Genomic DNA, 23,104 nt, shown 5'->3' with positions numbered 1-23,104 from the left:
TGAAGAAATTGAGTATCTGAGAGCAAGTCACTATCTCAAGGCAACCCTGCCAGCAAGTGGACCAGCCTAGGCTTTTATCTGGTAAGGGCGATTGAGGTCAATGGAGGTTAAGTGAGTGGATAGCACCTTGCTTCACTGTGGTCAAAGTTCTCCATTTAGAAAACGCTGATTGAGAACAGCAGGATTCACAGTCCACTCCTTCCGATAGGGCTCATTAGCCTGGGGAATGACTGCAGAGATATTCAGTAGGTTTTAGGGTTTCCACCAATGTTATGGATTGCATTGTGCCCCCCCCCCCAAAAAAAAAGTGAATCCTAACTTCTATACCTGTGGAAAAGAGGAAGACCCTCAATGAGGTGGACTGACGCTGTGGCTGCAACAACGGGCTCAAGCATAGCAACGATTATAAGGATGGCACAGGACCGGGCAGTGTTTAGTTCCATTGTGCATAGTGTTGCTATGAGTTGGAACTGACTTGACAGCACTTAACAACAACAACATACCTATGGATATAATTCCATTTGGGAATAGTGTTTGATATGCAAATGAGGCCATATCAGCTTAGGTGTGTCTTAAACCTACTCACTTTTGAGATATAAAAAGAGCAGATGGGGCACAGAGAAGGAAGCATGAATGGTGGAAATGTAGATGCTGCATGGAGGTCTCCAAGGAATGCTGAGAACTCTAGAAAAGTTGAGACAATGATTTTCTTCCAGAGCAGACAAAAGAGAGCCTACCTCTAGAGCTGGCACCCTGAATTCAGACTTCTAGGCTCCTAAACTCCGATAAAATAAATTGCTGTTTGTTAAAGCCACCTACTTGTGATATTTCTGTTACAGCAGCACTAGATAACTAAGGCAACCACAGAGACTCATCAACTTTGCCAACTGGATATTCAGTGGGTCCATATGGTAAAAACCCCAACACCTCTCTAATTTTCAGTTTCTGCATATCTAAAATTGGAGGGTGGTTGTGAGGAGAAGATGAGATAATGCATCTAAAGCCTAAGCTGTTTAGGTGCTTAAAGGCATTGGTTCCCACCAATGCTGCAAAAACTCTTCCCGTGATACTGCAGTTGGGGCTATGTCCTGACTACTTCCAGGATATTTCTAGCTACACTGTGAGTGGTTAAAGGCTAGAATCAAAAGCATTTTACTTGGTGTGATGGTTAAGGTCAACTAGGCTGTGCCTCTTCCTGCTCCAGGATCCAATCCAGGATATTACATCGCACTGAGTTCTCCTGCCTCCTTAGGTTCCTCTAGACTGTGACATTTTCTCATTCTTTCCTTGATTTTCGTGACTTTGACAGTTTTGAAAACGTTTGGTCAGATATAGAACGTCTCTTGAGTTGAGTTTGTCTGATGTTTCTCTCAGAATTTACTGTGGTTATGGCTTTTGGAAAGGTTTGTAGGTGGTGCAAACAGTTTGCACTCAGCTGCTAACCAAAAGGTTGGCAGTTCAAATCCACCCAGTGGTGCTGGGGAGGAAAGTCCTGGCAATCTACTTAAAAGTAAGATTAAAGCCATTGAAAACCCTATGAAGTACAGTTCTACTCTGACACACATGGGGGCACCATGAGTCAGAATCGACTTAACAGCAACGGATTTGGTTTTTGGTTGATGGGTTTTGGTAAGAACTATAAAGGTTAAGTGTCCTCATTGCCTCATATTGGGAAATGACACGCACATGGCTTATCACTGGTGATGCTACCCTGAATCACCTGGTTCAGGTGATGTTTCTACATTTTGAGGGTAACATTTTTCCCTTTCCATACTTTATTCTTTGGAAATGAATTGCTAAGTCCAACCCATGTTCAAGGGCAGGGGACTAAGCCGCACCTCCAAAAGGTGGATATCTTTATATATTACTGGAGTTCTTCCTAAGAAATATTTGTGCCCTCACCCCGATTTATTAAACCACTTTTTTTTTTTATTTATAACAGTATAACTCAAGGAAATGTATTTTATTCTTTTTGTTATAATCTAATATTATTGTTATTTATTTCTAAAATTGTTCAAACTTTGGCTGTTGGGAGCTCTTTCAGGTTGGTCCTTGTGTCCTTTTGCCTCCCCGCCTCCCTGCCTCCCCGCCTGCCTGCCTGCCTGCCTCCCTCCCTCCCTTCCTCCCTTCCTCCCTGCCTGCCTGCCTGCCTGCCTGCCTCCCTGCCTCCCTGCCTGCCTCCCTCCCTACCTGCCTCCCTCCCTCCCTGCCTGCCTCCCTCCCTCCCTGCCTCCCTCCCTCCCTGCCTGCCTCCCTCCCTCCCTCCCTCCCTCCATCCCTCTATCCCTCTCTCCTTCTCTTTTTCTCTCTTAGCACTTCCTTAGTTTTTCTTTAAGGAACTCTGATTCTTTTTACTGGAGAATTATTTTTAAAAACCAAGATCTGGGTGGTAGAGGTACTCGTTACTATTGGGGTGTTACAGATAGAGCCTCTCTCAGTCGATAGAGCTAGGAAATATATGCATGTATGCTAATCCAGGGGGGCAGTGGTGGTTCAGTGGTAGAATTCTTCCCTTCCAAGCCAGAGACACAGGTTTGATTCTTGGTTAATGTACCTTATGTACAGCCACGACCTGTCTGTCAGTAGAAGCTTGTGTGTTGCTATGATACTGAATAGGTTTCAGGAGAGATTTCAGACTAAGACAGACTAGGAGGAAAGGCCTGGTGATCTACTTCTGAAAATTAGTCAATGAGAACACTGTGGATCACAATGGTTTGACCCACAACTGATCATAAGAACCAGGCACCATTTTGTTCTGTTGTGCATGGGGTCATCATGAGTCAGAGAAAACTCAATTTGCAGCTAACAACAGCAACATACTAACCCATGCATACATGTTGTTGTTGTTTTTAGGTGCCACTGAGTCAGTTCTGACTCATAACGAACCTATGTACAAAAGAACTGCCCAGTCCTGTGCCATCCTTACGATTGTTGCTATGTTTGAACCCATTGTTGCAGCCACTGTGTCAATCCATCTCGTTGAGGGTCTTCCTTTCTTTCAGTGACCCTCTACTTTAACAAGCATGATGTCCTTCTCTAGGGACTGGTCGCTCCTGATAACACATTCAAAGAACCTGAGAAGTCTCGCCATTCTTGCTTCTAAGGAGCATTTTGGCTATACTTCTTCCAAGACAGATTTGTTCATTCTTCAGGCAGTCCATGGTATATTCAGTAGTCTTTGTCAACACCATAACTCAAAGGCATCAGTTTTTTTTTAGTCTTCCTTATTAATTGTCCAGCTTTTTGATGCATATGAGGTGATTGAAAACACCATGGCTTGGGTCAGGCTCACCTAAGTCCTCAAAGTGACATCTTTGCTTTTCAACACTTTAAAGAGTTCTTTAGCAGCAGATTTGCCCAATGCAGTACATCGTTTGATTTCTTGACTGCTGCCTCCATGGGCGTTGATTGTAGACCCAAGGAAAATGAAATCCTTGAGAACATCAATCTTTTCTCCCTTTATCATGATGTTGCTTATTGATCGCCTTGTGAGTATTTTTGTTTCCTTTGTGTAATCCATTCTGAAGACTGTAGTCTTTGACATTCATAAGTGCTTCAAGTTCTCTTCACTTTCAGCAAGCAAGGTTATGTCATCTGTATACTGCAAGTTGTTAGTGAGTCTTCCTCCAATCTTGATGCCCTATTCTTCTTTCTATAGTCCAGCTTCTTGGATTATTTGTTAAGCAAATGGAGTGAATGAGTATGGTGAAAGGATAGAACACTGACACACACCTTTCCTGATTTTAAACCATTGTTCTCTTTGAGTGACTGCCTCTTGGTCTATAATTATTTTTGTATCTATCAGTATACATATTAAAATAAACATGAATTTATACTGATATCTCGGACTGTAATCCACCACAAAGGAGTTCATTCTAGCTTCCCCCCTTTGATCATTTGTGACTTCTGTGTATAACAGTAAGAAATCTAATTCCCATCATCTACACTTTATTCACTTATTTTTTTTTAACCCTCCTATACAAAAAAAAAAAATGACTCCTGGTGGTGTAATGGTTAAGTGCTCGCCTGCTAACTTAAAGTTTGGTGCTTCAAAACCACCAGCAGTTCTTCAGGAGACAAGAACTGGTGATTTGTCCCCATAAAGATTACACCCTAGGAAACCTTGTCAGGCAGTTCTATTCTGTCATGTAGGGTTGCTATGAGTCGGAATCAACTCAATGGCAAACAACAGCAGTAACATACAATCAAACATCATTTTTCTTTCTTTTTTAAAAGCAAAAAGAAACTTTTATTTGAGTATATTCAGCATATATTCAAAAAGGCAACAGTGGAAAATGGACAAGAATGCATGTCCAACAAGCCATATCTGCCTGAATCCAGGGAAATATTACAGAATAGGCAAGAATGGGAAAATGGACAAGCATGCTGCCACAGCCATGTCTTCCCGAGTCCAAGGATTACAGAATAGCTAAGAATGGGAAAAGGGACAAGTATGATACTAGACCCATGTCTGCCCGAGTCCGAGGAACCTTACAGTATCATAAGTGTATATATTAACATTACAAATGTGCAAAACCATTGAAAGCTTCATGTTTTCACAGATTGGCTAGGAACTGTGATCCTACATTTTGAATTGTCTTTCTTAACAATCATTGGTATAAGTTTCAGTAATGGCAGTCAGAAGAGTCTTCACTAGTCCAACAAATTTTCTATTCACTAAATCCTAATAGAAAAAGATAAAAGTGGAAAATCTTTTGGGTTCTGTTTGATTGGCTTATGTGAAAAGTTCCCCAAAAAGATATTTTCCAAGATTATCCTAGTTATTGGGTTTATACCTCAGGGCCCAGTTGATATGTCCTTGTGAGCTCAGCACCAGCTGGGTCACATTCTCCAATATTATTTCCTAAATCATTCTCTCCTGTTGATTGGAGATTGGAGATAACACATCAATGATCAATACCTTAGTCGAGCTCCTAAATGGCAGCCATTGCAGGCTCTTTAAACTCACAGTGCTAGTTTTCCACCAGATACCATCTGGTTCTTCACCAGGATCTTAAGTAAGAGCAAAGTTCTCATCAATGACATTGCTGAAGTGAGCAAAATCAATGTACATCAACATTTTAGCCTGAGGCCTTCTTTTGCCTTTTAGGTGTGTAAGACAATAGAAGATTAATTTTATTATGCCTAATACTACAGGATGCAGACTGACAATGTTACTATTCCTTGCAATAGTGATCTAGCCCATGTACTTATTCCTGATGGCAACCAACCAAATAAATCTGGTGTTTGTAAGTGTGTTATAGCGTGTAACTAGGTAGATTGCTGTCTAATTCTATAGCATAGACTACCTTCTTGGACTAATAAAAAATCTAAGGCTATTCTGTCATCCCGTGTCACCTTGGCTTAATGAGGTCTGCTATTAGGTCCATCCGAAACCCAAACCCGTTGCCATTAAGTAGATTCCGACTCAGAGAGACCCTGTAGGACAGAGTAGAACTGCCCCATAGAGCTTCCAAGGAGCGCCCGGTGGATTTAAACTGTGGACCTTTTGGTTAACAGCCCTAGTTCTTAACCACTATACCACCACGGTTTAAATAAATTTCTTTAAAGATTTATCCAATTCAACTAATTAATTAATTAAGTAAGTAGGAATCAAAACTACCAACTATACCCTGAATGTTGGACCAATGAGTTTTCTTCTGATTTTCATTTTATGACAAACATCATTTTTCAAAGTTACTTAGGTCAACTCATTTTTTCCCTACTCCCTTCAGCAACATTATGTGATACATTTATCATGCAGTGATATTTATTTTTCATGGTCTGCATTCCATCCTGGGAGCCCTAGTTGCCTTTTTTAAAGTTTGCATGTAGTAAAGTTCACTCTGTAAGGTTTTTGCATAGAATCTTATACCCATCACCTCAGAACCATACAGAACAATTTCATCACCCTATCAATTCCTCTGTGCAACTTCTTTGTAGTCAACCACTCTCCTACCCCCAGCCCCTGGTAACTACTGACTTGTTTTCCATTCCTGTAGTTTTGCTTTTCCATGGTCTCATATAAATACCAACACCACTTGCTGTCAAGTCAATTCCGACTCAAGGTGACCCCATGTATGTCAGAGTAGAACTGTGCCCTGTAGAGTTTTCAGTGACTGATTTTTTCAGAAATAGATCACCAGGCCTTTCTCCTGATATGCTCTGGATGGACTTGTACTTCCAAATTTTTGGTTACCAGCTGAGGACATTAACCACGTGCACTACTCAGGAGCTCCACCATATAAATGGAATCATATAATATGTAGCTTTTTTGGGTCTGGAATTCTTTCATTTAGCAAAATATGTTTAAGTTTCATCCATGTTGCCATGTGAATCGATAGCATGTTCTTTTTTACTGCTGAGTAGTATTCCATTGTAAAGATGTATTACAATTTACTCGTTCATTTAGGACTTCAGTTTTTTTTTCTACTCAATACAAATGTTGCTGTCATTGTTATTGTACAGACTTCCTTGAGCATCCTTGTTTTTGCCTTGCCTGAACCTTGAAGTAGGACTCAGTAAACTCTTTATAACTGACCTCCTACAAAATGCTCTTCTCAAAGCATTAGTGAGAAATGTTTATTTTATTAAAGATTTTATAGAGAGGATTCAGAAAGGTTTTACATGGCACACACTCTAACAAATACCGCCATCAATCCCTTCCTAATCCCTTTCCAGATATCCCACCAATGTGTGTGGTGTGTGGGAGTCTTTAACTTTCTCCTTTACCCCACTCAGGGGTCCAGCTTCCAGGTATTGGCCTTCCAACTCCTCGACTGTCTTCCTCCCTCTTTCCTTCACTGTCTCTCATTCCCTCACCTGTGATCATGCAGAGGGATTATCTCTGATTCCTCTAAGTTTATATTCCCAGAAGCATCACCCTGCTCCTCAAAGAGAAGACCCTGGAGTCACCAGAATCTTTCTCAATATATAATTCATATGTTTTCTATCACACTATTTTTATAACTTCATAAAGTTATACATCCTACAGTCCACCACCCATCTGTCGGTTTATTGTACTCTGGTGGCTTGCATATTGCTATGATGTTGGAAGCTGTGCTGCTGGTATTCCAAATACCAGCAGGGTCACCATGATGGACAGGTTTCAGCAAAGCTTTAAGACTAAGACAGACTAGGAAGAAAGGCCTGACAATCTACTTCTGGAAATTAGTCAGTTAAAACCCTATGGGTCACAGAATATTGCCTGAGACTTCGACTTGGTTACTTTGGATGTGCCATCAAGAGAAACAAATCACTGGAGAAGGACATCATGTTTGGTAAAGTGGAAGGCCAGCAAAGGTGAGGGAAACCCTCAGTGAGATAAATTGACACGATGAACTCAACAGTGAACTCAGACGTACCAACTTCTTGAAGATGGTACATGGCTGGGCAGCGTTTCGTTCTGTTATACATGGTTCTCATGAGTTGGACCTGACTGGACAGCAACTAACAACAATGTATATGTATTCTATTGCACTATTTTTCTAACTTTATACAGTTGATGGGAGGAGCCCTGGTATCACAGTGGTTATGTACTCAGCTGCTAATCAAAAGGTCGGTGGCTCAAACCCATCAGCCAATCCCTGGGAGAAAAGACCTGACGATTCGCTCCTGTAAAGATTAAATCCAGAAAACCAAAACTGTTGCCCTTGAGTTGATTCTGACTCATAGCACCCCTACAGGACAGGGTAGAACTGCCCCATACGGTTTCCAAGGCTGTAATCTTTACAGAAGCTGACTGCCACATCTTTCTCCCACAGAGCGACTGGTGGGTTCAAACTGCTGACCTTTTGGTTAGCAGCTGAGCACTTAATCACTGGACCACCAGTGCTCCTTTTGTAAAGATTACAATCTAGGAAACCCCATGGGGCAGTTCTACTCTGTCCTGTAGGGTCACTATGAGTTAGAATCAACTTGACAGCCCACAACATCAACAAAAACATACAGTTGATGTGAGGACTACATGGATGAGTGATGTATGTGAAACCCTTTGTATAATATCTGGTATATAATAAAATACTGTATAAATTATAGCTTTTATTATTGTTATAATTACTACTACCAGTAAGAGGTTGCTTTCATAGGAAGCTACCAAATAAAGAAATAAAGATGTATTACTTAGATTTCTTATGCTTCGTTTTACTTCTGACAAGAAAAGAGACTTCTGGAAAGAGGCATGTTCAAGGTCGAAGCATAGAAAGGCTTGGGAAGTTCAGGAGTCCTATTTTCAAGCCAATTCTTGAAAGCTCTGATAAAAGTGATTATTGATTAATGCTCTGCATTCTGCCCATTCCAGGGGGCGAAGCCTGCCTGCTTACTAAGGGGAAAACCTGCTGACCACTGGGCTTGTCAGATGCTGCTGGGTTCCTCGAGAGGGCAGGGAGATTGCCTTTCCTGGCAAAGGGTGAGAAGGAGGAATGAACCCATCTGTCAGGGACTTTGAGGGCCAGCCAGCCTGGAGTCTGGGACCAGGTACTTGACCTTGGGAGAGGCCTTTGCTGGCACCGCCACTCTTCTGATACCTGCAGTCTGTTTTGAGACCCACTTTGCTTACTGTGCAGTGTTGTTGTACACACAAAGCATATTTTTAGTCCTACTTGATCCCTTTCTAGGTAAAACCAAAGTCATCATCTTCCCCTTCCCTAACAGCCTCCCCATCTCCTTGTGATCTCTTTCTCCATAATAGTAGCACCATTCACACAGGCATCCCTTGACGCCTCTTTCTATCCTAGTCTCCCTGATCCCCAGTATTCATTTTCTCAGTCCTGTGAATTCTACCTCTACCACATCTCACAGCTGCATCCCTCTTCACTGCCTTTGCCCTGGTTTATACTCTCATCAACACTTCAATTTTTTTTAATGTAATTTATTTTATTTTTTATTGTTAAGAATATACATAGCAGAACATAACACCAATTCACCAATTTCTGCATGTACAATTCAGTGACATTGCTTACATTCTTCAAGTTGTGTAACCATTCTCACCCTCCGTTTCCAAATCGTTTCTCCCCCATGAACACGAACTTACTGCCTCCTAAGTTTCCTATCTAATCTTTCGAGTTGCTGTTGTCAATTTGATCCCATATAAACCCATTGCCATTGAGTCAATTCCAACTCATAATGACCCTATAGGACAGAGTAGAACTGCCCCATAGAGTTTCCAAGGAGCGTCTGGAGGATTTGAATTGCTGACGTTTTGGTTAGCAGCTGTAGCTCTTAACCACTATGCCACCAGGGTGATCCCATATCGAGCAGAACGCAGAAATTTTTCACTGGTTAAGCTAAACTACTGTTTGGTTTAAAGATGACTTCGGGGATATTTTTGGTTTTAGGTTTATAGATTATGTAAGGGCAATAGTTTTGGGGGTTCATCCAGCCTCAATGGCTCTAGAAAGTCTGGATTCCATGAGAATTTGAAATTCTGTTCTGCATTTTTCACTTTTTTGATCAGGATTCTTCTATAGAATCTTTAATCAAAACGTTCAGTACTGGTAGGCAGGCACCAAATAGTTCTTTTGGTCTCATGGCAAAGAAGGTAGTTGTTCATGGAGGCCATTAGCAACACATTCAATTTCTTCCTCCTATTCCTGACTTTCCTTCTTCCTCTCTTGCTCCAGGTGAATAGGGACCAATTGTTGTACCTTGGGTGGCCTTTGGCGAACTTTTAAGCCCCAGGCACTCTACAATGAGCTAGAAGGTAGAACAGAAGCACTAAATATATTAGGCCAATTAATTGGAAATGTTCTGTGAAACTGTGACTGTAAATTTCCACACCAAGAAACCAAATCCCATAAGGTGTTTGGTCGTACATAAACAGCAGCTGCTTTTTTTTTTTTTTCCAAATATATTTATCACACAACATATACCAATTCAACTTTTTATAGATCTATAACTTATTGACATCAATAACAGTAATTGACTGTGCAACCTTTACCCTTAATGTGATTTTCCATCACTGTAAACCAAAACTCAGTGCTCCATAAGCAATAACCCCCACTTTCCCTCTCCCTCCCACCTCTTGTAACCACTAGTAAACTTTGGTCTCTATACTGTTGCCCGTTCATATATATTTGTATAAGTGAGGCCATTCAATATTTGTCCTTTTGTGATTGACTTATTTCACTCAGCCTAATGTTTTCAGGCTCCAGCTATGCTGTAGCATTTATAAAGACATGCTTGATACAGCTCTATACTGTAGCATGTATCAAGATATTCTGGCTGAGTAGAATTCTATTGTTTGTGTGTTCCACATTTTGTTTATCCATTCATTCATGGGTGGGCGTTTAGGTTGTTTCCACCTTTTGATTATTGTGCATAATTCTGCAATGAACATTGGTATATATATGTCTGTTCCTGTCACTGCTCTCAAACCCCTTGAGTATGTACCTAGAAGTGGAATTACTTGGTCACAGGATAGTTCTATTTTTAGTTTATTGAGGAACCGCCTGCCACACTGTTTTCCGCAATGGTTGTACCATTTTGTATTCCCTCCAGCAATGGATGATATTTTTTTGAAGTGTTTTAATCTTTGGTGTACAACTCACTAGGAATATACAGTTAAAATTACTGTTTGAAAGTTATTTGAAATAATTTCTCTCTGTATGACTGTAAAAATGGTATACGGGTAGTGTCTGACCTCCTCGAACTTCACAAGGGGGAAGGAGACTCAAGATCAGTAGCTCAAGGCTGATTCCCATGAGGCGGAGGTCAGACATGCCTCCTCTCTCTGCTGTCTTTACCAATTCTGACACCACCCATCCCTCCCACAGCACTCTCTACTTCTCTTCTCATTAGATAATTCATTACAGTGGCCACAAAGAACTCACAGACAATACTCACGATTATGGGGTTTATTAGGGAAGTAACAGGTTACAATTCAGGCTAAGGAACACTCAGGATACAGTTCTTCCATCAGGACATCTTCTTTGCAGCTGTATTCACAGGCACACCTCTCTCTGGCCTTGGGCCTCTGCCCTGCTCAGGCAAGTGTTACGAAGCTCTTTTCGCTGTGCCACTAAGTGCCCAGAGGCCCTCTACTCTGCCAGTAAACCTCTCCCCAAGGTTCCCAGCTTTCTGCTCCATGGGTCCACTGCACCGTCTGCTGCAAGTCTCTCCTGCTGATGTTTCTCTGCCACCGTGTCTCACCATCTTGTATTACAGCTCTCTGTCTGTCTCCTGTGTCCAAGAGCTTCTCAGTGGAGGGATCCCAGGGCCAAAGGACTCACTCTCTACTACTGGCTTTTCTTCTTTGGTGGTCACGGGATCTTCTGTCTACTCTGGAATTGGCTCTCTTTTAAGGAAAAATCACCAGTCCCCTTGGTAAGCCACAATTGCCTTATTTGCAGAGTCCTACTTGGATGGGAGTTACAAGACCATGGCTAGAAGGGGCATATAAAAGTGATCGATTGCACTGCAATGGCTCTGCCAACAAGTAGGTATACAGTTAGGTTGTTGTTGTTGTTAGGTGCCGTCGAGTTGCTTCCGACTCATAGCGACCCTACGCACAACAGAATGAAATACTGCCCAGTCCCGCGCCATCCTTACAATCGTTGTTATGCTTGAGCTCATTGTTGCAGCCACTGTGTCAACCCACCTCGTTGAGGGTCTTCCTCTTTTCCGCTGACCCTGTGCTCTGCCAAACATGATGTCCTTCTCTACGGACTGATCCCTCCTGACAACGTGTCCAAAGTATGTAAGTCACCATCCTTGCCTCTAAGGAGCATTCTGGCCACACTTCTTCCAGGACAGATTTGTTTGTTCTTTTGGCAGTCCATGGTATATTCAATATTCTTCACCAACACCACAATTCAAAGATGTCAACTCTTCTTTGGTCTTCCTCATTCATTGTCCAGCTTTCACATCGTATAATGTGATTGAAAATACCATGGCTTGGGTCAGGTGCACCTTAGTCTTCAGGGTGACATCTTTGCTCTTCAACACTTTGAAGAAGTCCTTTGCAGCAAATTTGCCCAATGCAATGCGTCTTTTGATTTCTTGACTGCTGCTTCCTTGGGTGTTGATTGTGGATCCAAGTAAAATGAAATCCTTGACAACTTCAATCTTTCCTCCATTTATCATGATATTGCTCATTGGTCCAGTTGTGAGGATTTTTGTTTACTTTATGTTGAGGTGCAATCCATACTGAAGGCTGTGGTCTTTGATCTTCATTAGTAAGTGCTTCAAGTCCTCTTCACTTTCAGCAAGCAAGGTTGTGTTATCTGCATAACGCAGGCTGTCAGTGAGCCTTCCTCCAGTCCTGATGCCCCGTTCTTCTTCATGTAGTCCAGCTTCTCGTATTATTTGTTCAGCATACAGAGTAAGTAGGTATGGTGAAAGAATACAGCCCTGAAGCACACCGTTCCTGACTTTAAACCAATAAATATCCCCTTGTTCTGTCCGAACAACTGCCTCTTGATTTGTGTAAAACTCTGAAACTTGCTTTTGAGCGTTGAGCAGCTAAAGCAAAAGGAAGAATTGATGAAGTAAAAGGACTGAACAGAAGATTTCAAAGGGCCTCTGGAGAAGACAAAGCAAAGTATTATAATGACATGTGCAAAGAGCTGGAGATGGAAAACTAAAAGGGAAGAACACGCTCGGCATTTCTCAAGCTGAAAGAACTGAAGGAAAAATTCAAAATACAATTAGGTGTATTTGTTAAATTTTATTTTCAATGTTTATTCATAGGTTTTCATTTTGCTTTGTAATTACATAAAATTTTATAGGTCCAAGTCAAATTTACAAAAGAGGTCTAGCTTCAATCTCTGTATCTCTCACCCTATTTCCTTCTTCCCCTTTTAGATAACCATTAAAAATTTATACCTTATCTTTCATTGTTTTTTTAACTGATACACAAAGACACACATTCACCCCCCCTTAATAAACAGAAACATACTATACACACTTACTTTCTTATCTTCTCTTAGACATATATTTTGAGGTTTACTCCATAGCAGTATATAGGGAAATATTCCTTTTATTTTTTTCATCTGTATAGTAATAATTTTATATAATATTTTTGTTGTTAGTTGCTATCGAGTTGATTCTGACTCATGGTGACCCTGTGTGTGTAGAGTAGAATAGCTTCATAGGGATTTTGAGGCTGTGAGCTTTCGGAAGCAGATTGCCAGACCTGTCTTCCGAGATCACTTGGGGTGGGTTTGAACTGCCAACCTTTTGGTTAGTGGCTGAGCACTTAACTATTTGCACTGCCCAGGGACATAATACTCTTAGTCTCCTCAATTTTTGGTTATGGTCTATTGAGTATCTGGAATGAATGATATCAAAATTAGTGAACAGCCTTTTCTTCTTCCTTTCCTCTCCCTCTGCCAAATGTAATACTTTTTTTTTTTTTTTTTTTACATTTAGGGGAGTACTTTAGATGAAGTTTTCTTTTTTTGTTGTACTTTTAGATGAAGGTTTATAGAGCCAACTAGTTTCTCATTAAACAATTAATACACATATTGTTTTGTGACTTTGGTTGCCAACCCCATGACACGTCAACACTCTCCCCTTCTTGACCTTGGGTTCCCCATTACTAGGTTTCCTGTCCCTCCTGCCTTCTCATCCTTGCTGGTGAGCTCATTTAGTCTCATTTTGTTTTATGGGCCTGTCTAATTTTTTTTTTTTAATCTTTGGCTGGAAACTCTGGTGGCATAGTCGTTAAGAGCTATGGCTGCTAACCAAAAGGTCGGCAATTCAAATCCACCAGGCACTCGCTGGAAACCCTATGGAGAAGTTCTACTTTGTCCTGTAGGGTCTCTATGGGTCGAAATCGAGTCGACAGCAATACATTTAATCTTTGGCTGAAGGATGAACCTCAGGAGTGACTTCAATACTGAGTTAAAAGTGTGTCCAAGGGCCATATTCTCACGATTTCTCCAGTGTCTGTCAGGCCAGTAAGTCTGTTTTTTTTTTTTTTTTTTTTGTAAGTTAGAATTTTGTTGTACATTTTTCTTCAGCTCTGTCTGGGATCCTTTTTTGTGTTCCCTGTCAGAATAGTCGGTGGTGGTGGCTGGGCACTACCTAGTTGTGCTGGACTCAGCCTGGTGGAGGCTGTTGTAGTTGTGGTCCTTTGTACTAATGTTTCCCTTCTGTCCTTGGTTTTCTTCTTTCTCCCTTGCCCCAGATGGGGTGAGACCAGTAGAGTATCTTAGATAATTGCTCATAAGATTTTAAGACCCCAGATGCTACTCATCAAAGTAGAATGTAGAACGTTTTCTTTATATGTAATACTTTTTTATTCCAAGTTAATGATGTAAATGAACTGCTTTTGTTGTTGTTAGGTGCCATTGAGTCAGTTCTGACACATAGCGATCCTATGTACAACAGAACGAAACACTGCCCAGTCCTGTGCCATCCTCACAATCGTTGCTATGCTTGAGCCCCTTGTTGCAGCCACTGTGTCAATCCATCTGGTTGAGGGTCTTCCTCTTTTTCACTGACCCTCTACTTTAAAAAGCATGATGTCCTTCTCCAGGGACTGGTCCCCCTTGATAACATGTCCAAAGTATGTGAGATGTAGTCTCACCATACTTGTGTCTAAGAAGCACTCTGGCTGTACTTCTTCCAAGACAGATTTGCAATTTCTGTGGGATTTTCCCCATTCTCTTGCTCATTTTTGCTAAGTGCACTGTATCTACATTGTCAGAGCATATAGTCATTGCATGCTGTACACTCGACTGCATAATAGTCTTAGTTCTGCAAGTCCTGGCTAGATATTATACCCTTGGCTCACATTTTCTTTCTTGGAGTATGTTAAATATGTTATCCATTGCCTCCTAGTAAAAAATACTGTCACAAAAAGTTTAATATATAATATTCTTTGCATTATAAGTGACATGATCTTTGTGCTTGGATTTCCCCAAGCCTTTTTTTCTTTAAAGTCAAACAATTTTATTACAATATACTTCTATATTGGTTGGCTTTTGTTCATTTTACCTAGATTTATAATGTACCCTTTAAATGAAGTTTCAGATTTATAAGAAATATTTTAGAGTAGTTTTCTTGAGTTGTACTTTTAGGATTTGTTCTATTTCTTTCCTTTGGATTTTCTTTTTCTAGCACTCCAGTGGTACATGTTTTGGATTGTCTTTGACTATCTTCTATATTTGTCACTTTCTCTTTTGAATTTTCCTGTCTCTATTTCTTTTTTCTTCAATTTTTTTCTCCTTTTCATCTTTTATTTCTTTTAAGGCGTTATCTGTTGTTTATTTACTCTTGTGTTTCTTCTATTTTAGTCTATTGTATTTCTGAAATTCTGTTTTTCATTTGTTTCTAATTTACTTCTGTGTTTTATCATCTCATTCCTGTGTATTTCTAATTCTGATGTATATTATTACCTTTGATATATATTCTGATACAAATTATTTTCTTAATTTCAGTTCATTTTTAAATATTAGGTTATTGTTTCATTTGTCTTTTTTTAAAAAAAAATTTTGTCATTCTTTTATCATATGTAAGGACATTATTATGCTCTTAATTCTTTACTTCACAATACTTTTATGTGGACTTTAACCATAATCTTTTTATTATGCTCATTTTTACATGAAATTAGTTTTCACACACTTTTTTGGCCAATAAGGTCAAGATAGAATTCCTAGCTTTAGTGCTCTAGACTTCTCTTTTCTGTTGTTTTGTGAAGGGTTAAAAAACATGACCTCTTAAGGGAAATTCTAAGTCAATTGGCAAAATAATTCTATTATGAAAACATTCTGCATCCCACTTTGAAGTGTGGCGCCTGGGGTCTTAAATGCTAACAAGCGGCCATATAAGATGCATCAATCGGTCTCAACCCACCTGGATCAAAGGAGAACGAAGAACACCAAGGTCACACGATAACTAAGAGCCCAAGAGACAGAAAGGGCCACATGAACCAGAGACCTACATCATCCTGAGACCAGAAGAACTAGATGGTGCCTGGCCACAACCAATGACTGCCCTGACAGGGAGCACAACAGAGAACCCCTGAGGGAGCAGGAGAGCAGTGGGATGCAGACCCCAAATTCTCACAAAAAGACCATACTTAATGGTCTGACTAAGACTAGAGGAATCCTGGTGGTCATGGTCCCCAAACCTTCTGTTGGCCCAGGACAGGAACCATTCCTGAACACAACTCATCAGACATGGAAGGGACTGGACAATGGTTTGGAGAGAGATGCTGATGAAGAGTGAGCTACTTGTATCAGGTGGACACTTGAGACTGTGTTGGCGTCTCCCGTCTGGAGGGGAGATGGGAGGGTAGAGAGGGTTAGAAACTGGCAAAACCGTCATGAAGGGAGAGACTGGAAGGCGGGAGTGGGCTGACTCATTAGGGGGAGAGTAAGTGGGAGTATGGAGTAAGGTGTATATAAGCTTATATGTGACAGACTGACTTGACTTGTAAACTTTCACTTAGAGCACAATAAAAATTATTTAAAAAAAATACGGTCTCATGATTTCTGAGATCTCCTGGCTCCTTTTCCTCTACCACTTTTACCAGGAATTCTTCATCTTTTGCTTCTGTTGTTTCTGTCCTGCTCAATTTTGACTCTACTCCCAATGGTTCTTCTCATTGTGAGACTTTCCCTGGAAAAAGTGTATTGACCAATTAGTATAGAGCCTAGATTGCTTCAGCCTCTTCAGACCTTCTGTGAAGTCCTTACATTTATGGAATAATGGAGGACAAACTCCCAGTTTCCATTGCTATTCTCAAATTAAGTTATTGAACTTTTTAATGAATATGTGATGGCTGTTCTATTCCAGGGAATAGCATATGATCAAGAACAAAATGGTACTGAAGGAAGAAGTCCAAGCTGCACTGAAGGTATTGGTGAAAAACAAGGCTCCAGAAATTGACAGAATACCAATTGTGATGCTTCAAAAAACAAATGCCATGTTGGAAACACTCATTTGTCTATGCCAAGAAATCTGGAAGACAGCCACCTGGCCAACGAAAATATGGAAGAGATCCATATTTGTGCCCATTCCAAAGCAAGTGATCCAATAGTATGCAGAAATCATTGAACCATATCAGCAATTTCACACAAAATAAAATTATGCTGAAGATAATTTAAAAATGATGGCAACAGTGCATCAATCAACAGAGAACTTCCAGAAATTCAAACTAGATTCGGAAGAGGATGTGGAATGAGGGATATCATTGCTGATGTCAGATGGACCTTGGCTGAAAGTGGAGAATACTAGAAAGATGTTTACCTGTGTTTTACTGACTATGCAAAGGCATTTGACTGTGTGGATCATAACAAATTATGGATAACGTTGTGAAGAATGGGAATTCCAGAACACTTAATTGTGCTTATGTGGAAACTGTGTATAGACAAAGAGCAGTCACTCAGACAGAACAAGGGGATACTGCATGCTTTAAAATCAGGAAAGGTGAGCATCAGGGTTGTGTACATTGACCATACTTTTTAAATCTGTATACCGAGCAAATAATCCAAGAAGCTGGACTATATGAAGAAGAACCCTGCATTAGGATTGGAGGAAGATGCATTAACAACCTGTAATATGCAGATGACACAACCTTGCTTGCTGAAAGTGAAGAGGACTTGAAGCACTTACTGACGAAGATCAAAGACCATAGCTTTCAATATGGATTACAGCTCAACATAAAGAAAACATAAATCCTCACAACTGGACCAGTAAGCAACATCATGATAAATGGAGAATATATTGAAGTTGTTGAGGATTTCCTTTTACTTGGATCCACAATCAACGCCCACGGAAGCAGCAGTCAGAAAATCAAATGACGTATTACATTGGGCAAATCTGCTGTAAAACATCTCTTTAAAGTGTTGAAAAGCAAAGATGTCACTTTGAGGACTAAGGTGTGCCTGACTCAAGCCATGGTATTTTCAATTGCCTCATATGTGTGCTAAAGCTGGACAATGAATAGGGAAGAACAAAGAAGAATTGACCCCTTTGAATTATGGTGTTGGTGAAGAATGTTGAATATACCATGGACTGCCAAAAGAACAAACCAATCTGTCTTGGAAAAGTACAGCTAGAGTGATCCATAAAAGTGTGGACGGCAAGACTTCATTTTACATACTTTGGATATGTTATCAGCAGGGACCAGTCCCTGGAGAAGGACACCATGCTTGGTAAAATAGAAGATCAGTGAAAAAGAAGAAGAACCTCAATGAGATGAATTGAACAGTGGGTGCAACAATGGACTCAAGCACTGGAACTATTGTGAGGATGATACAGGACTGGGAGGTGTTTAAGTTCCTTTGTACATAGGGTTGCTATGAGTTGGAATTGAATTGACAGCAGCTAACAACAACAATATTTTTTGGGTTTTCAGGTCTCAGTCTGTCAGATACCTCACTGGCTCCCCCTGCTACCTTGCACACAAGAACTGATGCCTTGCAATAAGTAGCAATGCTTTGCCTACGTAGAGTGCCTTGAGTAGCAATGTTTTGTCTTCATTGGGTCTCATTTTGGTGTGTGCGAGAATATTTTGTAATCTTGTCTTTTTTGTTTTGTTTCTTTTCAGATATTATCCGTGGAATTTTGGTTTTGCTGTCCTCTTTTCTCTGGTTTTATGAAAGGAGATTAAAAACTCAGTCAGAGGAGCCATCTTTCCATGATTCTGAAATGTAGTTTTAAAAGTTTAAAAGTGCTAAAATGGCTATGAGTACAGTATTCTCCTGAAGTGCCAAGGAAAGTGGGGGACAGAAATCTGCAGGTCAGGGATGGTTACCCAGGGGAGTTTTCTTCTGTGTGAACTGAGCCCCAAAGAGTAAGGCAAATAAACAAGGGAGACAGGATCTTCAGACAACAGCGACAAGATGTGTGAGTGGCCAGGGTGGTGACAGAGCATGCTGCATGTGGGGACATGAGAGGCCCTGGTCCTTCCCAGGTGCTAGGCTGGTGTCTGGCAGGTCGGTGTGTGGCATCTCCTCACCTTTATACTGGATGCAAGATTCCTGTTTTCCTGCCCTGACTTCCTTGTTTTTCAGGATGGATCGTGTTTTATGTTTTGTTAGCTCTCAAGTTTCTGGTCCCTGTATGATTTCTCATTATTCATTGCTATTTACAATCCTGTCAATTTAGAGCCATCTGTGCAGTTAATTTCAGTACTGTTTACTCTTTTCTCCCAGATCATTAACGAAGATAAAACATTGAAAGGAACTGGGCTTTGCATCCATTTCTGGGAAATTCCACTGAGGCCCACTCTTGTTCCAGGTAATCATCTTTAAATGAAAATGTTTTCACCCCTTTGGTCAGTTGTATATGAAGATATTGGATTTGAGTTTGTTTTCATTTAAATTCAAATTTTCATAAAGACTCCATTAGGTGCACCAGCTCTCATCCTCAACAAAACAATAAAGGTTTAATCTCACTAGCAATCAAAGACATGCAAATTAAGACACAATTGGAGAGTTTGTGTTTTTCACTGATAAAACTAGTAAAAAATTTAAAAGTTAGCACCACTTCGCAACTGCAGGTTGTGCCGAGATTAGAATTTCAAGATGCTCTTAGAAATGAATATAACATTTATGCATCAAGACCCATAGACGGCTTATCGTTTTCTACCAGTCTTGGGAATTTATCCTAAGAAAATAGTTCTAGAAGAAAGGAAATAACACTATTTACATGCAAATGGTTGTTGAAATACTATCCTTGATATAATAAAATGGAAACAACCAAAATCCACCAGCAATGGGAGAAGTATTAAATTTAAGTGCATCAACTTAATGAATGACAAGTGATAGACATGTAGGAGAATCTCAACAAATGGTGTTGCTGCTGTCCAGTTGATTTCAATTCACTGCGACCATACGTATGCAGAGAACTGTTCCATAGGGTTTCCAACTTCTTATAACTATTCCATAGCTTAGTTCAAGTCTGATTTTAACTTCCTATCATTTTCACAGTTTTTAGGAAGTGAAAGCAGTTTTAGATAACTTACAAGACTCTGACCTTTCAGAAGCAGAGTGCCAAACCTGTCTTCCGAGGCACCTCTGGGTGGGTTTGAACCACCAACCTTTCAGTTAGTAGTCAAGTACCACCCAGAGTAGTTGCTATTCTTACTGTTGTTGTTAGTGTCTTTTCCCTGTTGTTATCTTCTGAGCCTACAAGCAGGTTGTTTTTTCTCATGACACTCTGTCTGTAACTCCAGTTTAGAGACAGACTAATGTGAACATATGTAGTCTCCTAAAGTAATTATCAAGAAATGAAATTAGGACCAATAGTTGTTACTTACAGAGTGCTCGAACGTGGTTTACTCTGAATTAGAAATTCGTAATAGTCAGGATTCTTCAAAGATGAAATAATATATGATTGTTCATAGCAACATTTTTCATAATAGCCAAAAAGTGGAAACAATCCAAATGTTCACCAACTGATGATTGGATAAATAAAATATGGCATATACATACAGCAGAATTTCTTTGATAATAAAAAGGAATGAAGTACCGATACATGCTATGACACAAACCTCAAAAACATTATGTAGTCACAAAAAACCATATTGTATGACTCCCTTTATTTGAAATTTCCAGAATAAGGCAAATCGATAGAGACAGAAAGTAGATTAGTGGTTGCCTAGAGAGAAGGGCATTGGGGAAAGCAGGGGGGACTGCTAAAGGGTATAGGGTTCTTTTCGGGATGATGGAAATGTTCTACCATTGATTGTGGTGATGGTTGCACAACTCTGTGCATATACTAAAAACCATTGAACAATACATGTTAAACCCGTCAGTTATATAGTATGTGAATTGTATCTCAGTAAGGCTGTTACCAAAATAATGAAATGAGTTTACTACTCAAAATCACATTATTAACCAATCTGTATAATCAGCAGTGATTCAACTTATAGCAAGACTTAAATAAGATGTGTTAGCATCATCGTAGGTAATACCTGCTTAAAGGAGTCCCAACTCCTCATAACTGTTCCATAATTTAGTACAAATCTGATTTTAACTTCCTCTCAATTTCACAGTTTTCAGGCAATGAAAGCAGGTTTAGGTAATTTACAAGACTCTGCAAATCACCTGCATCTTTAAACTAAGAGATTTTGAACCATTTGGTGTCCTTGCAAATTCAGAAATGGAATCAGTTAAAATTGGGTTGGCTGAAAATGAAAGAAACCTCAAGATGACAGTCAATTAAGCAGGATGGATACAAGTTCATTTTACCATCAAGTAAATATAGGCACCCAAGGCAGACGAGGCACTTCTCTGATCACTGAGGACCGTGGTTCTTTCTAGCTGGTTAATCCCCCATTTCAAAAATCATATCCACTTGTAGTCTACAATGGCCACTAGAGTCTTACCAACACATGAGCATTCCAGCCAAGAGTAGGCAGCAAAGAAAGGAACAGGGCACAGTTCTTCCATTTATGGACTTATTCCAGGTATTGGATGCAACTTTCACTTATATCTCTATGCTAGAACTTAGTCACACAACTTGACTAACTATCAGGGAGGCTAGGGAATATTTTTATTCTCAGTGACCACATGGCTAGCTAAAATCTGAAGGTTCTAGTGCTACAGAGGAGTCCCTGGGTGGTAAATAGTTAATGTGCCTGGCTGGTAACCAAAAGGTTGAGTGGTAACCAAAAGGTTGGTGGTTGTAAGCTTGGAGGATAACAGCAACAACAGAGATGGTTGTGAGGTGCCATTCAGAGACACCTCAGATGAAAGTCCTGGCGATTGACTTCCGAAAAATCAGCCACTGGAAACCCTATGGAGCACAGTTCTACTCTGACACAGACGGGATCACTCTGAGTCAGAACTGACTTGGTGGCAAATGATTAGTATTATAGAAGAAGGGGAGAGTAGATATTGGGAGACTAGCATTCCCTGATATGGAGTGTCTCTGACCCTAATTTTTCCTGTGCTTCCTGAGGAAAGATGGAAATGCTCTCCTGAGAGGTTTCAGATGTAGTGAAAAATGCAGTCTGAATTCTTGAGTTTGAAACCTAACTCTGACCTAGGCATGTTGTTTAACGTCTTTGAAACAGTTTCTTCTCCTGCAAAGTCAGAAAAACTGTCCTACCTCATTAGGCTGTGAGAAGGGCTAAACATGTTAATAGGTGTTGAAGGAATTTTACGAACTATAAAGCAGTCCACAGATGATACATTTAGCCTGAAGAGGAGTACACATAGATAGGACGTGGAGCCCTGGTGTCACAGTGGTTAAGAGCTTGGCTGCTAATCAAAAGGTCAGTGGTTCGAATCCATCAGCTGCTCCTTGGAAACCCTATGGGGCAGTTCTACTCTGTCCTTTAGGGTTGCTATGAGTCAAAATTGACTCGATGACAACAGGTAGATAGGATGTAATTGTCATTAGCGGCCATCAGATTGGCTCTGACTTATGGCGACCCCATGTACAACAGAACAAAAGGTTGCCCAGTCCTGTGCCATCTTCATGATTGTTGGTATGCTCCAATCCATTGTTGTGGCCATTGTGTATCTTGAGTGCCTTCCAAACTAGGGGACTCATGCTCCAGCCCTATCTCAGAGGACAACACTGGGATCAGTGGTGAAAGTTAGAGGGAGGAAGATCTCAGCTGAAAATAGTTATCTATCCCTTTTCTAAGAACTAGGAATCCCTGGCTGGTGCAAATGGTTGAAGACTCAGCTACCAACTGCAAGGTTGATAGTTTGAATCCATCCAGAGGCACCTCAGAAGAAAGCCCTGGTAATGTACTTCTGAAAGATCACAGCCATTGAAAACCCTGTGGAGTCTAGTTCTACTCTGACACACATGGGTTCACGATGAGTTGGAGCGGATTTGACAGAAACTGGTTTTCTTCCCTCACTGGCCTGCCAATAACTCAAGCTGTCTAATAAGAGAATGGCTGCTTTTTGAAGGAGTTGGCTCCTTGTCTCTATCTTACTCTCATGGAGGCCAGTTGTCAGCAATGGAGTGTGGCAGTGTATCTCATTCTACTGTGTATCAGGTATGTCAATGTCTCCCATCTCTGAATCACTCGCTTGTTCTCCTCTCTTTGTAGTTTGACTGCTTTCTGTTTTTCCCTTCTTTCCTCCCTGCACCGGGAATCCTTGGTAGACAAGTTAGTTGGTTTGTTGGACCACAAGATACCTAGGTTGGGAAGCAAAACATGAATGAAACGATTGGCAAATATATA

Source organism: Loxodonta africana, chromosome 4 (assembly GCF_030014295.1).
Source record: "Loxodonta africana isolate mLoxAfr1 chromosome 4, mLoxAfr1.hap2, whole genome shotgun sequence".
Classification (NCBI taxonomy): domain Eukaryota; kingdom Metazoa; phylum Chordata; class Mammalia; order Proboscidea; family Elephantidae; genus Loxodonta; species Loxodonta africana.
The sequence above is the reverse complement of the archived record's forward strand: the minus strand, read 5'-3'. Positions refer to the sequence as shown.